Raw genomic sequence first — 11,458 nt, 5'->3', positions numbered from 1 at the left:
GAGAGAGAGAGAGAGAGAGAGAGAGAGAGAGAGAGAGAGAGAGAAAGAAATGAAATCGAACTGTCAGAAGAGGTGAGAGAAAAGAGATGTTGATGGAAAAAGAGAAATGTGAGTGAAGAAAAGAAGAGAATCACAAGATATTCTGTGAAAACTTACTGATTATTTATTAAAAATATTTAAAATATTCCTTCGTATATTGAAAATATTTATAAAGCTATATTTTACAGCTCGTCGATAGCTCTCGCGATAGCTCAGTTGGTAGAGCGGAGGACTGTAGTGGTAGAAGTTGGAATCCTTAGGTCGGCGGTTCGAATCCGTCTCGCGAGATCTTTTTGTTTCATTTTTCAAGAAAGTGTTTTTTTTAAAGCAACAATGAAGTACCCAAAATTTTTAACATATGGGAAACTAATTTCAATAACTACCAATAGTTGTAATTTTCAAAAGGTTTTTACTTTCTCATTCATCTCATTTTACTTATTGATCTTTCGCATCTGCTGGGCAACCGGCCTTAACGTAAGTTTTATTTACTCTTTTACTTGTTCCAGTCATTGGACTGTGGCCTTGCTGGAGCAACGCCTTTAGTCGAGCAGATCGACCCCAGGACTTATTCTTTGTAAGCCTAGTACTCATTCTATCGGTCTCTTTTGCCGAACCAGCATCGGTTGTCAAGCGATGTTGGGGTGACAAAACACAGACACATAAACACACACACACACACACACACACACACACACACACACACACACACACACACACACACACACACACACACACACACACACACACACACACACACACACACACACACACAAAACATGTTTTTCTCATGTTACATGTTATATTCATAAATAGTTTTGACACAGTTACTATTTACTTTCTCATATACAATCAGCGCGGACTTTCGTGTTTGTTTACAAATGTACGCTATACGCTTGAGGCGGAAGTACCGTATTTTGCAGCACAGCAGACGTCAAATTATGGAAGGCTCATCCCGATTTTGGAAATGTACTTCTAGGGAGAAAAAAATCTTTTGAAACTTACCAATGTCCTGCCCACACCATCGGGCAGTGCTCGGCAGGCACACGCTGAATGCCTGTTTTTCAAATAAAATATGCGGGCAAACCAGCGGCTGCTCACTCCCGTCGTTGAGTGAAACAACAGACAACAACCAGATATTAAAGATAGCTTGCCAACATAACATGGCAGTCCTGGTTTAGGACTAATGTTGCTGTAATTTAGCCCAGGAGACATCGTCTCCAGCTGGCTATACGACACGATCTGTGTCCTTATATTTTTGAACAAGAGAATCTAGCACCTCCCACTCAGCTCAAAACAATATCTGTGTATCGCGATTCCCTTGTTCGAAAATATAATGACACAGATCGTGTCGTATAGCCAGCTGGAGACGATGTCTCCTGGGGCTAAATTACAGCCACATTAGTCCTAAACCAGGACTGCCATGTTATGTTGGCAAACAATCTTTACTCCAAAGTACTGTTGCTGAATATCTCACGTTGTGAGATTTAAAAATAATAATTTTCTAACAACCAAATAGTATTGCTCAATTTCGTTTTCCTATTTGTATTGCCAAATTCTTGATGTGAAATCGTGTAGAAACTGCTTAGATACGGGGGACGTAAACACACTAGCATCGGTTGTCAAGCAATAGTGGGGGACGGGACAAACACAGACACACAAATACATGTATGTATGTATGTATGTATGTATGTATGTATGTATCTATCTATCTATCTTCCATAGGCTTCTTTCGGTTTCCGTCTACCAAATCAGCTCACAAGGCTTTGGTCGACCCGAGGCTATAGTAGAAGACACTTGCCCAAGGTGCCACGCAGTTGGACTGAACCCGGAACCATGTGGTTGGGAAGCAGTGGGGAATTTTTTATCATCACAGCCGCTGGTCGCACAGCACAAGGTTTAAAGGAACCTGCTGATGCAAGCCAGCGCGCTTGCAACATTACCAAAGGTGATGGCGTCGCTAAGGCGGTGGGAAAGCCAAGCGCCCTCAAGGGCATCACCTGACATCTCGGTGAGGTGAGCTGCCGACGTTGACAAGAACTTTGTGGTTAGTGGCCCAGTTCCTCTGAACGTATCAAACGCCACGGGTTGGGAGTGATAGTTCACTGTCAGGTTCCGATACTTCAAGGTTTTCTTTCGTTCGGCTACGGAAGCAGTGACCCTCCCATTAACTGCAGCATCCAGGATGTGGGAGAGAGCAAAGGCGTTGCAGACTGTGGCATCCTAAGTGAGGCACTGACCCAGGGACAGAGGGTAAGACCATTTAGTCTCTTTCCATCACTTCTGGATAACCCCTACAGCTCCAGAACTGACAGGATATTAATCTGAGCCAGGGCTCGCTTAATGATTAGGTTTAGCTCAGTGTGGAGAGAGCGGAGCGACCAGCATTTGGGTGGCAAGGCAGACTGTGAAGACCTGTGGGGTCGAGGGGCCTACTACAGCGGCATTTCAGTCTCCTACAGAGATCAGCTTCCACCCTGGGTGCGATGGAGATGGGGAGTTCATCTAGACTGAGTAGACTTCCAATATTGGCCACCGACAGGGCATCAACCCAGTCCCCTGAGAATTTTGCATTAACTGAAAATAGGCGACACCTTGAAAATTGATCAGATTGATCAAGGAGAGAGTTGAAAGTGGTACCTGAACGCAGATTGCCCCATGTCTCAAATGCTACAGGCTGGAAGAGAGATCACTGTTAGGTCCCAATACTTCAGGGGTTTCTTCAGTTTGTCTATGGTCCTACGCTATTCTTGGGAGGGCCATTATGCCAATAATAAGCAATAATAATTGGTTTCAATAATTAAAGGATTGGTCAGTTAATAAATTGACTAATAATACTAATTCTTTCTTATTTTGACACAATGCCAGCAGTTTTGCGGGGTAAGGGTTAAGTCGATTACATCGAACCTCGGTACTTGGGTGGTACTTATTTCCGACTTGAAAAGGATGAAAGACAAAGCTGACTTCGGCGGAATTTAAAAACAGATCGCAAAGAGCCGGATATACCGCTAACCATTTTGTACGACGCACTAACTGATCCTCCAGGCCACACCCTCATTCGGATAGAATAAGTACCAAGCTGTAAAAAAAAAAAAAAAAAAAAAAAAAAAAGAAATACTGTGGTCGATTCAGGTCCGGATGGTTTAAACGTAAAACAGGTAGGATATCTAGGCCGGTTCGGCCAGTTCGGGCCAGTGTTAATGCGAAAGGGTTAAGATAAACCTTCTGTGAATTACTAGAATCGATTTATTCGATGACTCCATATTTTCTTCTAAATTTGTAACTTTCTGGTTTTGTGTGACTGCAGCCATGGTGGGGTACCGCCTAGAAGGGTTTTCGTCTCATCGCAAACTGGCAAGTGTGTATTATTCTGTGAAATATTCCATCGTTCGGCTGTTTTAGAAAGGTTTACGAGCCAAAACCTTGAGTAAAAAAAGAAAAAAAGAAAGAAAAAGAAAAGGAAAGAATCCGCCAAAGAAAACAAAATAAAAAGAATCTCGCGAGACGGATTCGAACCACCGACCTAAGGATAACAGGCATTTAAAGTCAGACTACAGTCCTCCGCTCTACTAACTGAGCTATCGCGAGAACACTTACCAAACTGTCAAATAAATACTAAGACCTGAATTCGCGCAATCCAATCTTGAATATTACTCATTTTCTACTAATTAGCATTAATTAACCGCGCGTCTATTTTATACAGGACTGACAAGACTTATTGAACGACACGAAACGTTTTGTTTCATTTACAGACGACATACAATCACATATGCATACATTAACATACACACACACACACACACTCATACACGCACACCCATACAGACAGTCAAAGAAATTGTGGCTAAGGTACGCAAGGTAGAGCACAGTACGTACCTACTTCTTAATACTCTTTACTCTTTTACTCTTTTACTTGTTTCAGTCATTTGACTGCGGCCATGCTGGAGCACCGCCTTTATAGTCGAGCAAATCGACCCCAGAGCTTATTCTTTGTAAGCCTAGTACTTATTCTATCGGTCTATTTTGCCGAACCGCTAAGTTACGGGGACGTAAACACACCAGCATCGGTTGTCAAGCTGGGGTGGTGGAGGAGACAAACATAGACACATACACATACATATGTATGACGTGCTTCTTTCAGTTTCCGTCTACCAAATCCATTCACAAGGCTTTGATAGGTCCGAAGCTATAGTAGTAGACACCGGTCCAAAGTGACACGCAGTGGGACTGAACCTGGAACTATGAGGTTGGGAAGTAAGCTTTTTATCGCACAGCCACGGTCTGCACCTATTTGCTCATTGTAATTACGCAATTATATTTTATTCAGTTTTCACAAAAAAAAAGCCAGACCCCCCCCTTCCCAACCAGCAAATTCGCTTGCTATGCTTCGCTGGAATTGATTGGTTTTTGTCGATCTGAAAATGGCAAATGAAGAAACACCCGGAAAAATTTGCGACGAATCGATCTATATCTACGGTTTGTCAAATGTGAATGTCGGAGTATCGGCAGAGTAAAATGTCGCCTTTTCAGTCAGTTAATAAACATCCCAGTGCTGCATTAGGGTTTGTGTTGTTATATTATTTCGTACATCTGAAGCAGTCCAATGCATAGAAATAAATAAAATAAATAATAAATAACATATGATGGATGATGTAATAGAAGTGATGTAACCCAGAACAGACAATATAAGGACTGATACATTATATGTAAGCATTGGCTGAGCAGAGTGGCACAGAGAAAGCGTGTGGGTTCTTGACGCAGAGGTCCGTAGGGCAAAACGATACTTTGCGAAGAAATGGATATTATTTTTGATATTTTATATATCGCCACTGATATACTTGTATATATTCCTACAGGGGTGGGTACAAATTAGACTTTGCATTATTTGCATATGTGTCTCAGACCAGCGATTCATTTCGTTTCGTGACGAGTCGAATATGCGATACTGACGAGAGCTAAAACGATATTGAAATATCGATGTCTATCGTTCTATGGCTATCGGCGGAATTTGAACTCAGAACGTAACGACAGACGAAATACCGCTAAGCATTTCGCCCAGCGTGCTAACGTTTCTGCCAGCTCGGCGCCTTAGTGCGTGTGTCTATTATTGGCATAATGAACCTCCCGATATACAACAAAATAATATTTATTCTCTTTCTCAACCAGCACGTATGTATTATATATAATGCTCCACGGCTCGGCTGTTTGAGAAAAGTTTACGAACCAAAATACTGAGTAAAAAAAAAAAAAAATGAAAAAAGCCTTACTCTCGCGAGACGGATTCGAACCACCGACCTAAGGATGTCAGATTTTTCAGTTACTACTACAGTCCTCCGCTCTACCAACTGAGCTATCGCGAGAACAATTGCAAACCTGTCAAATAGGCCTTAAGACTGAATAGATACAATCTTCTCTTGGACTTTATACATTTTATATTTACAGTCACACACACACACACACACACACACACACACACACACACACACACACACACACACACACACACACACACACACACACATGCAGACCGACGATGGAATCGTTCTCCGGGTGGAGAACAGTACATACCTGCTTCTTAATTTCCAGATTATTTGTTGTATTTGGTCAATATCTACGAATGCAGACAATTATTTTGTTTATTATAATTACTCGTGCATATTTTATTCAATCCTCATAAGAAAACACAACTAGCAAACTCGCTTGCTATGCTGCGCTGCGGAAACATTTACAGAATTGATTTGCGTCTGGTTGATCAGACAATGGCGAATGAATTGACATAATTGACATCCAGAAAAGTTTGCAATGCATAGATTTATGCGTATGGTTTGTCAGATGCGAAGGTCGGTGTATCGGCAGGGTAAAATGTCGCCTTTTCAGTTCGTAAATTAATATCCCATTGCTGCAGCAGGAATTGTGTATTTACTATGCTTTCTACACTTGAGACAGTTCAATACATAGAAATATATAAAATGAATAATAAATGACATATGATGGATGATGCAATAGAAGTGATATAACCCAGAACAGAAAATATTAGAAATGATACATTATATGTAAGCATTGGCTGAACAGAGTGGCGCAGTAGAAGCTGCGCTGGGACCATGATCCGGAAGTCCATAGGCCGAAACTACAATCTGCTATTTTTGATATTCATACATCGCCAACCACGTATTCCACAGGGATAGGCGTGTATTAACACAGAGGTAGGCACTAATTATATCATGCAATTGAAATTTATACATGTTTAAGGGTTCACCAACTAACAGACGTACATGAAAACGGTGAGCTGGCAGAATCGTTAGCACGCCGGGCGAAATGCTTAGCGGTATTTCGTCTGCCGCTACGTTCTGAGTTCAAATTCCGCCGAGGTCGACTTTGCCTTTCATCCTTTCGGGGTCGATTAAATAAGTACCAGTTACGCACTGGGGTCGATATAATCGACTTAATCCGTTTGTCTGTCCTTGTTTGTCCCCTCTGTGTGTAGCCCGTTGTGGGCAGTAAAGAAATAAGACGTACATGGAAACCTAAATAGCGGAGTGGGACAAATGAGAGAGAGAGAGAGAGAGAGAGAATGTCTTGTTAAAGGTTTAAAGGTAAATAAAATTGTGTTAAGTGTTCACACCTGTAATTGAAGAGTCGTATATTTTAAACATGAAAATAAAAATGTTGGTCGACGGAGGGCGATTTTGATTTTGTGATTTGCAATTCACATCATGTAATAACAAAAGAATAAGGGGGAAAAATACAGCGGTCTAGTGGAAGAAAACGATAAAATATCAGACATTTTTCTTTAAAATAAAATTAAAAAAACCTCTGGGATTGATTTGTTTGATTAAAACCCTTCAAAGCGGTGCTCTAGCATGGCCGCAGTCCAATGACTGAAGCAAGCAAAAAATACTTCTCGTGAGACGGATTCAAATTGCAGCATTTCTTATAATGAAACCTTTTCTCATTTGGGGGAAACATAATGTCAAGAAAATTACCAAGGTTTCAGCTAAAAAGATTCGTGATTTTCGAGTCAAAAGTTTGCTGAATAACCGTATTGTTGAGTATTGCGTCTTTGTAAAGAATTTCAGTGTTGAGATATTGATACAACCATTTTGATGTGATAGAGAGAGGAGTGGTATCGTTTGTTAATTCTCAGATGTTCTTGAATGTTTATCCTTCCATGCACACACCTATCAGCGTTTCAGCATTTCTATTGGTATTTTAAAATACATTACTTTTTCATTTATTAAGTGCTGTCGATATTTTGTCTATGTAAACTCCACTCAATACAACTTTCTACAATTCTAAAATATTTGCTGAAAGTTCATCAAATCACCTCCTTAGGATAAACATTCAATTATTAAACAAGACAAATTGAAGGTGGCCCAAAAGTCACTAGACCATTTCAAGATGTAATAACATTTAAAAAAATTTATTCTTTCAGTTGTCTAGAACAAAATGGTGACCGTTTGAAGGACGTAATTTTTGAAAATTAATTAAAAAGTTTTCCAAGATTTATTATTTATAAAAAAGGAAAATAATAAATGTGAATATTTAATAAATAAAAGGGTTATTATATTTTGAAATGGTCTAGTGACTTTTGGGCCACCCTATATATATGAATTTTCTTTCTTTGGTTGAAATAGTGCAGAGACTGCTAACACGATTTTGAAATTGAGCTTGTCTTTATAATAGGATAAAGAACGGATTTTTATTCAGCCGGTTGGCTAATTGCAACATCAGTTATTTTTCAATCTGTTTTTGTAAACCAGTGACAACGGATTTTATCTTAGCATGCGGTTGCTAGTGGGTACATGCTACTGACGAAGCCCCAAATGGCAGAAATGCGTGTGTAGTATTTCTCCCACAACTGGTGGACGATTCTCGTCTGCTACAGATATATTTTATGTTATTTAATACTGTACATCTATAAAGGATACTACCTCAAGATGAATACCACAGTTAATCTGACTTGCTATGATGTATCTGCATTAAGTATAATACACAGATTGCTAAATATTTTGACATCTACTACTACTACTACTACTACTACTACTACTACTACTACTGCTGCTGCTGCTGCTGCTGCTGCTGCTGCTGCTACTACTACTACTACTACTACTACTACTACTACCCCTTCTCGCTCTCTTTGCCCTATAAACGTCTCTCTTGTAAATGTCATTTATCGAATCCGCCTTGAAGCAACAACTTTAAATACTCCAGACATTCGCTAATTACATCAGCTAATTACATCAGCTAATTACACAAAGAAAAGTTGACACTAAGATTTTATAATTCCGCACCTTCTTTTTCTGACAGCAGCCAAAATTAGTCAAACTATGTCTTGTAAATAAGTTTTCAGGTATTTAAAAAAAAACACGTAGAATGGTAAAAAGTTTGCGTCCCAACCACATGGGTTTCGGATTCAGTCCCACCGCGTGGCACCTTGGGCAAGTGTCTTCTACAAAAAAGGCTAGGCCTGGTCGAACAGACCTGTAATGGTTTCTGAAAAACAGCCAGTAATTGTAACAGGAAAGAATTAGGTTTGATAACATCAATAATACTTTATTTCATCGCCCCGGAAGGATGAAAGATAAAGTTGACTTCGGCTGGATTTGAACGCAGAACGTAAAACTGGAAGAGCAGAGGTATCAATATAACCAAAAACATTTCATTTGTATCTCATCTTTTCGTATATCCAAGACTTCCTTTTCTATTATATTCTTTTCTTTCTAAGACGCGCAGAACGTGTATGGTTTTTATCTTTATTACCGGCAAATAGCCTAAAAAAAGAGGGGACACCACAAGGACAGACAACACAAAACGTGGGGTAAATAAAATGAATGATGAATACGTAATGAAATTTCTTACAGATGGAAAGATGTAATGGCTTACAAGCTCCCCAAAGTTCGCAGTGGGACTGAACCCGGAACCATGTGATTAGTAAACAAGCTACTTACCACACAGCCACTCCTGCGCCTATGTAAAGATAGATTGGCCACGGCTGGAATGCCGTTGATTAGGGCCGACCGTGGGGCAAAACTATAACACAGACCTTTCTATGTTCGACACATTCAAAATTAAGTACCAGACACACTTTAAAAAAATGTAGATCTGTTCGATTAAAAGGCAAACCGCGGTCCAGTGACTGAAAGTAAAAAAAAAAAAATAGATAAAGAAACAAACGATATATAAACAGAAGATATAAAAAAATAAGTAAAAGATATTTCAAATAAAAAAGAGGAATCTCGCGAGACGGATTCGAACCATCGACCTAAGGATAACAGCTAAGTATATCACCACTACAGTCCTCCGCTCTACCAACTGAGCTATCGCGAGAACCTGCAGGTGGCATTAACATTTAACGTAGTGTTGTTACCCGTCAGTCATAAATCTGTTTTGTTGTAACACTTAATAAACAAGTTCCGTGTGAGAAATAAACAGCGTGAATGCATTTGCATTTAGCATAAATTACACTTCACAATATTTATCTTCCACTGAAAACAAAGGGATTTACGTTTGATCAGTCAATCACAATTCGATAATCAGTATTCGAACCGCTTTTTATTCAGTACTTTCATCAAAACAATGTGTTTTTAGAAAGCCGTATCCTCAAAGTTTTTTACGTCGTTGCTAATAAACCATTAATCATCTGAACGCCGGTCAATATTTTAGGATTAAACAGGAGTTATGTCCCTTCTAAAACCAGGCATGTTTAAACGTAAGGGGAAAACAGCGAGTTGGCGGAATCAATGGGATCGATGTAATTGACTTGCCTCCGCCTCTGAAGAATCGCTGGCCTTGTGCTCTGCAACGGACCGGCATCCCTTCAAGGGATCTTACGATACCAGTGCCAAAGCTGCCACTTAAACCACGTGTGTTTTTTTATTTACATCACATCGGCCTTTTCCGTAAAAGGGTTTTAGGGTTAGGATTAGGGTTACGGTTACGGTTAGTGAAAACGCCGATGTTACGGTTACGGAAAAGGCCGATGTGATCTAAATAAGCAGTAACCCAAACCCTAACCCTAAAACCCTTTTATGGAAAAGGCCGATGTGATGTAAATAAACACACGTAGGTTAAGTGACAACTTTGGCACTGGTATCGTAAGTTCGTCACATAAGGCGCTCTAAGTAAGACGACAAATTGGCGGAATCGTTAGCACATCGGACGGAATTGTTTAGCGGCATTACTTCTAGAGTTGTACGTTTTGAGTTCAGATCCCGTCCGGTCAGTTTCGGTTTTTTATTCTTTCAAAGTCGATAAAATAAAGTACCATTCAAGTACTAAGGTCGGTGTCATCGACTTGCCCCTGTCCTCGGAATCGTTGGCGTTGAACTTTGTAACAGACCGGTGACCTTTTCAGGGATATTGTGATGTTGGTTACGTATACGCCGCGGAAACCGAGTAACCGGATAAGCAGCCTTATGAGTTCGGTCAATATAGAGATCCTCACCCGAGAACAAAAAAGAGAAATTAACCAGCTTGGCGGGTGTTAACAAGTGTGTGGAAAACGAATAAAAAAAAAAAAAAATGCGCGCTGACGACCCTGGGTGGGGGACTTTTGTGGTTCAACGTAATATTTTTACAGAAACTTTTGCAGGTACAATGTATAACCATTTTATTTCTTGAAATTTTCAGCTAACATTGACAGTTTAATTCTTGTTCAACATCTTAACCAAAGTGAATAGATGACTTATCTATGTACTCTGATCTTAACATGGGGCCCCTAAACCGCAGAGGCTCCCAACGACCGCTTAGCGACTGCCCTGGGGCCAAGAATACCAGAGGTCTTCACGGCCACAGCCTCGACCATAAACTTGTCGGAGAGCGACCGATATTTAGACAGCTTGCTTTTCTCAGTCTGACGAACAGCGGAGCCAAGGCTGGCAGCCGACTGCACCAAATTGCTGCTGGAGACGGTGTCACAGCATATGGCATTCCAGACGGTGCTTGCCCAAGGTACCACACAGTGGGACTGAACCCGGAGCCATGTGATTGGGAATCAAGCTTCTTTCAACACAGCCACGCCATACATCCATTATGATACATCAAATCATCCCTTTCTACTATAGGCACTAAATTTGAAAATTAGGGGCAGGAGATGAGTCAATTACATCGATACTAGTGTTCAACTGGTACTTAATTTATCAATCTCGAAAGGCGCAGGAGTGGCTGTGTGGTAAGTAGCTTGCTTACCAACCACATGGTTCTGGGTTCAGTTCCACTGCGTGGCACCCTGGGCAAGTGTCTTCTACTATAGCCTCGGGCCGAGCAAAGCCTTGTGAGTGGATTTGGTAGACGGAAACTGAAAGAAGCCTGTCGAAAATATATGTATATATATATATATATATATATATATGTATGTGTGTGTGTGTGTGTGTCTGTCTGTATGTGTGTCTGTGTTTGTCCCCCCAACTTCGCTTGACAACCG

The 11,458-nt window shown here is 40.5% G+C and overlaps 4 non-coding genes across 4 annotated transcripts; 1 reads left to right on the top strand and 3 right to left on the bottom strand.

The window, feature by feature from the left end:
- Positions 1-240: 240 nt before the first annotated feature.
- Positions 241-327, top strand: Trnay-gua (transfer RNA tyrosine (anticodon GUA)). The gene is given in 2 exon segments: positions 241-277; positions 292-327. It is a non-coding gene; the product is annotated as a tRNA-Tyr (tRNA).
- Positions 328-3,531: 3,204 nt separating this feature from the next.
- On the bottom strand, positions 3,532-3,624 carry Trnay-gua (transfer RNA tyrosine (anticodon GUA)). The gene is made up of 2 exons: positions 3,588-3,624; positions 3,532-3,567 (listed from the first exon to the last, which is right to left on the bottom strand). It is a non-coding gene; the product is annotated as a tRNA-Tyr (tRNA).
- Positions 3,625-5,303: 1,679 nt separating this feature from the next.
- Trnay-gua (transfer RNA tyrosine (anticodon GUA)) lies at positions 5,304-5,396 on the bottom strand. Its single transcript has 2 exons — positions 5,360-5,396; positions 5,304-5,339 (listed from the first exon to the last, which is right to left on the bottom strand). It is a non-coding gene; the product is annotated as a tRNA-Tyr (tRNA).
- Positions 5,397-9,270: 3,874 nt separating this feature from the next.
- On the bottom strand, positions 9,271-9,363 carry Trnay-gua (transfer RNA tyrosine (anticodon GUA)). The gene is made up of 2 exons: positions 9,327-9,363; positions 9,271-9,306 (listed from the first exon to the last, which is right to left on the bottom strand). It is a non-coding gene; the product is annotated as a tRNA-Tyr (tRNA).
- Positions 9,364-11,458: the final 2,095 nt, after the last annotated feature.

The sequence above is a fragment of the Octopus bimaculoides genome, chromosome 4, assembly GCF_046866305.1.
Source record: "Octopus bimaculoides isolate indiv1 chromosome 4, ASM4686630v1, whole genome shotgun sequence".
Classification (NCBI taxonomy): Eukaryota; Metazoa; Mollusca; class Cephalopoda; order Octopoda; family Octopodidae; genus Octopus; species Octopus bimaculoides.
This window is presented reverse-complemented; position numbering and strand designations above follow the sequence as displayed.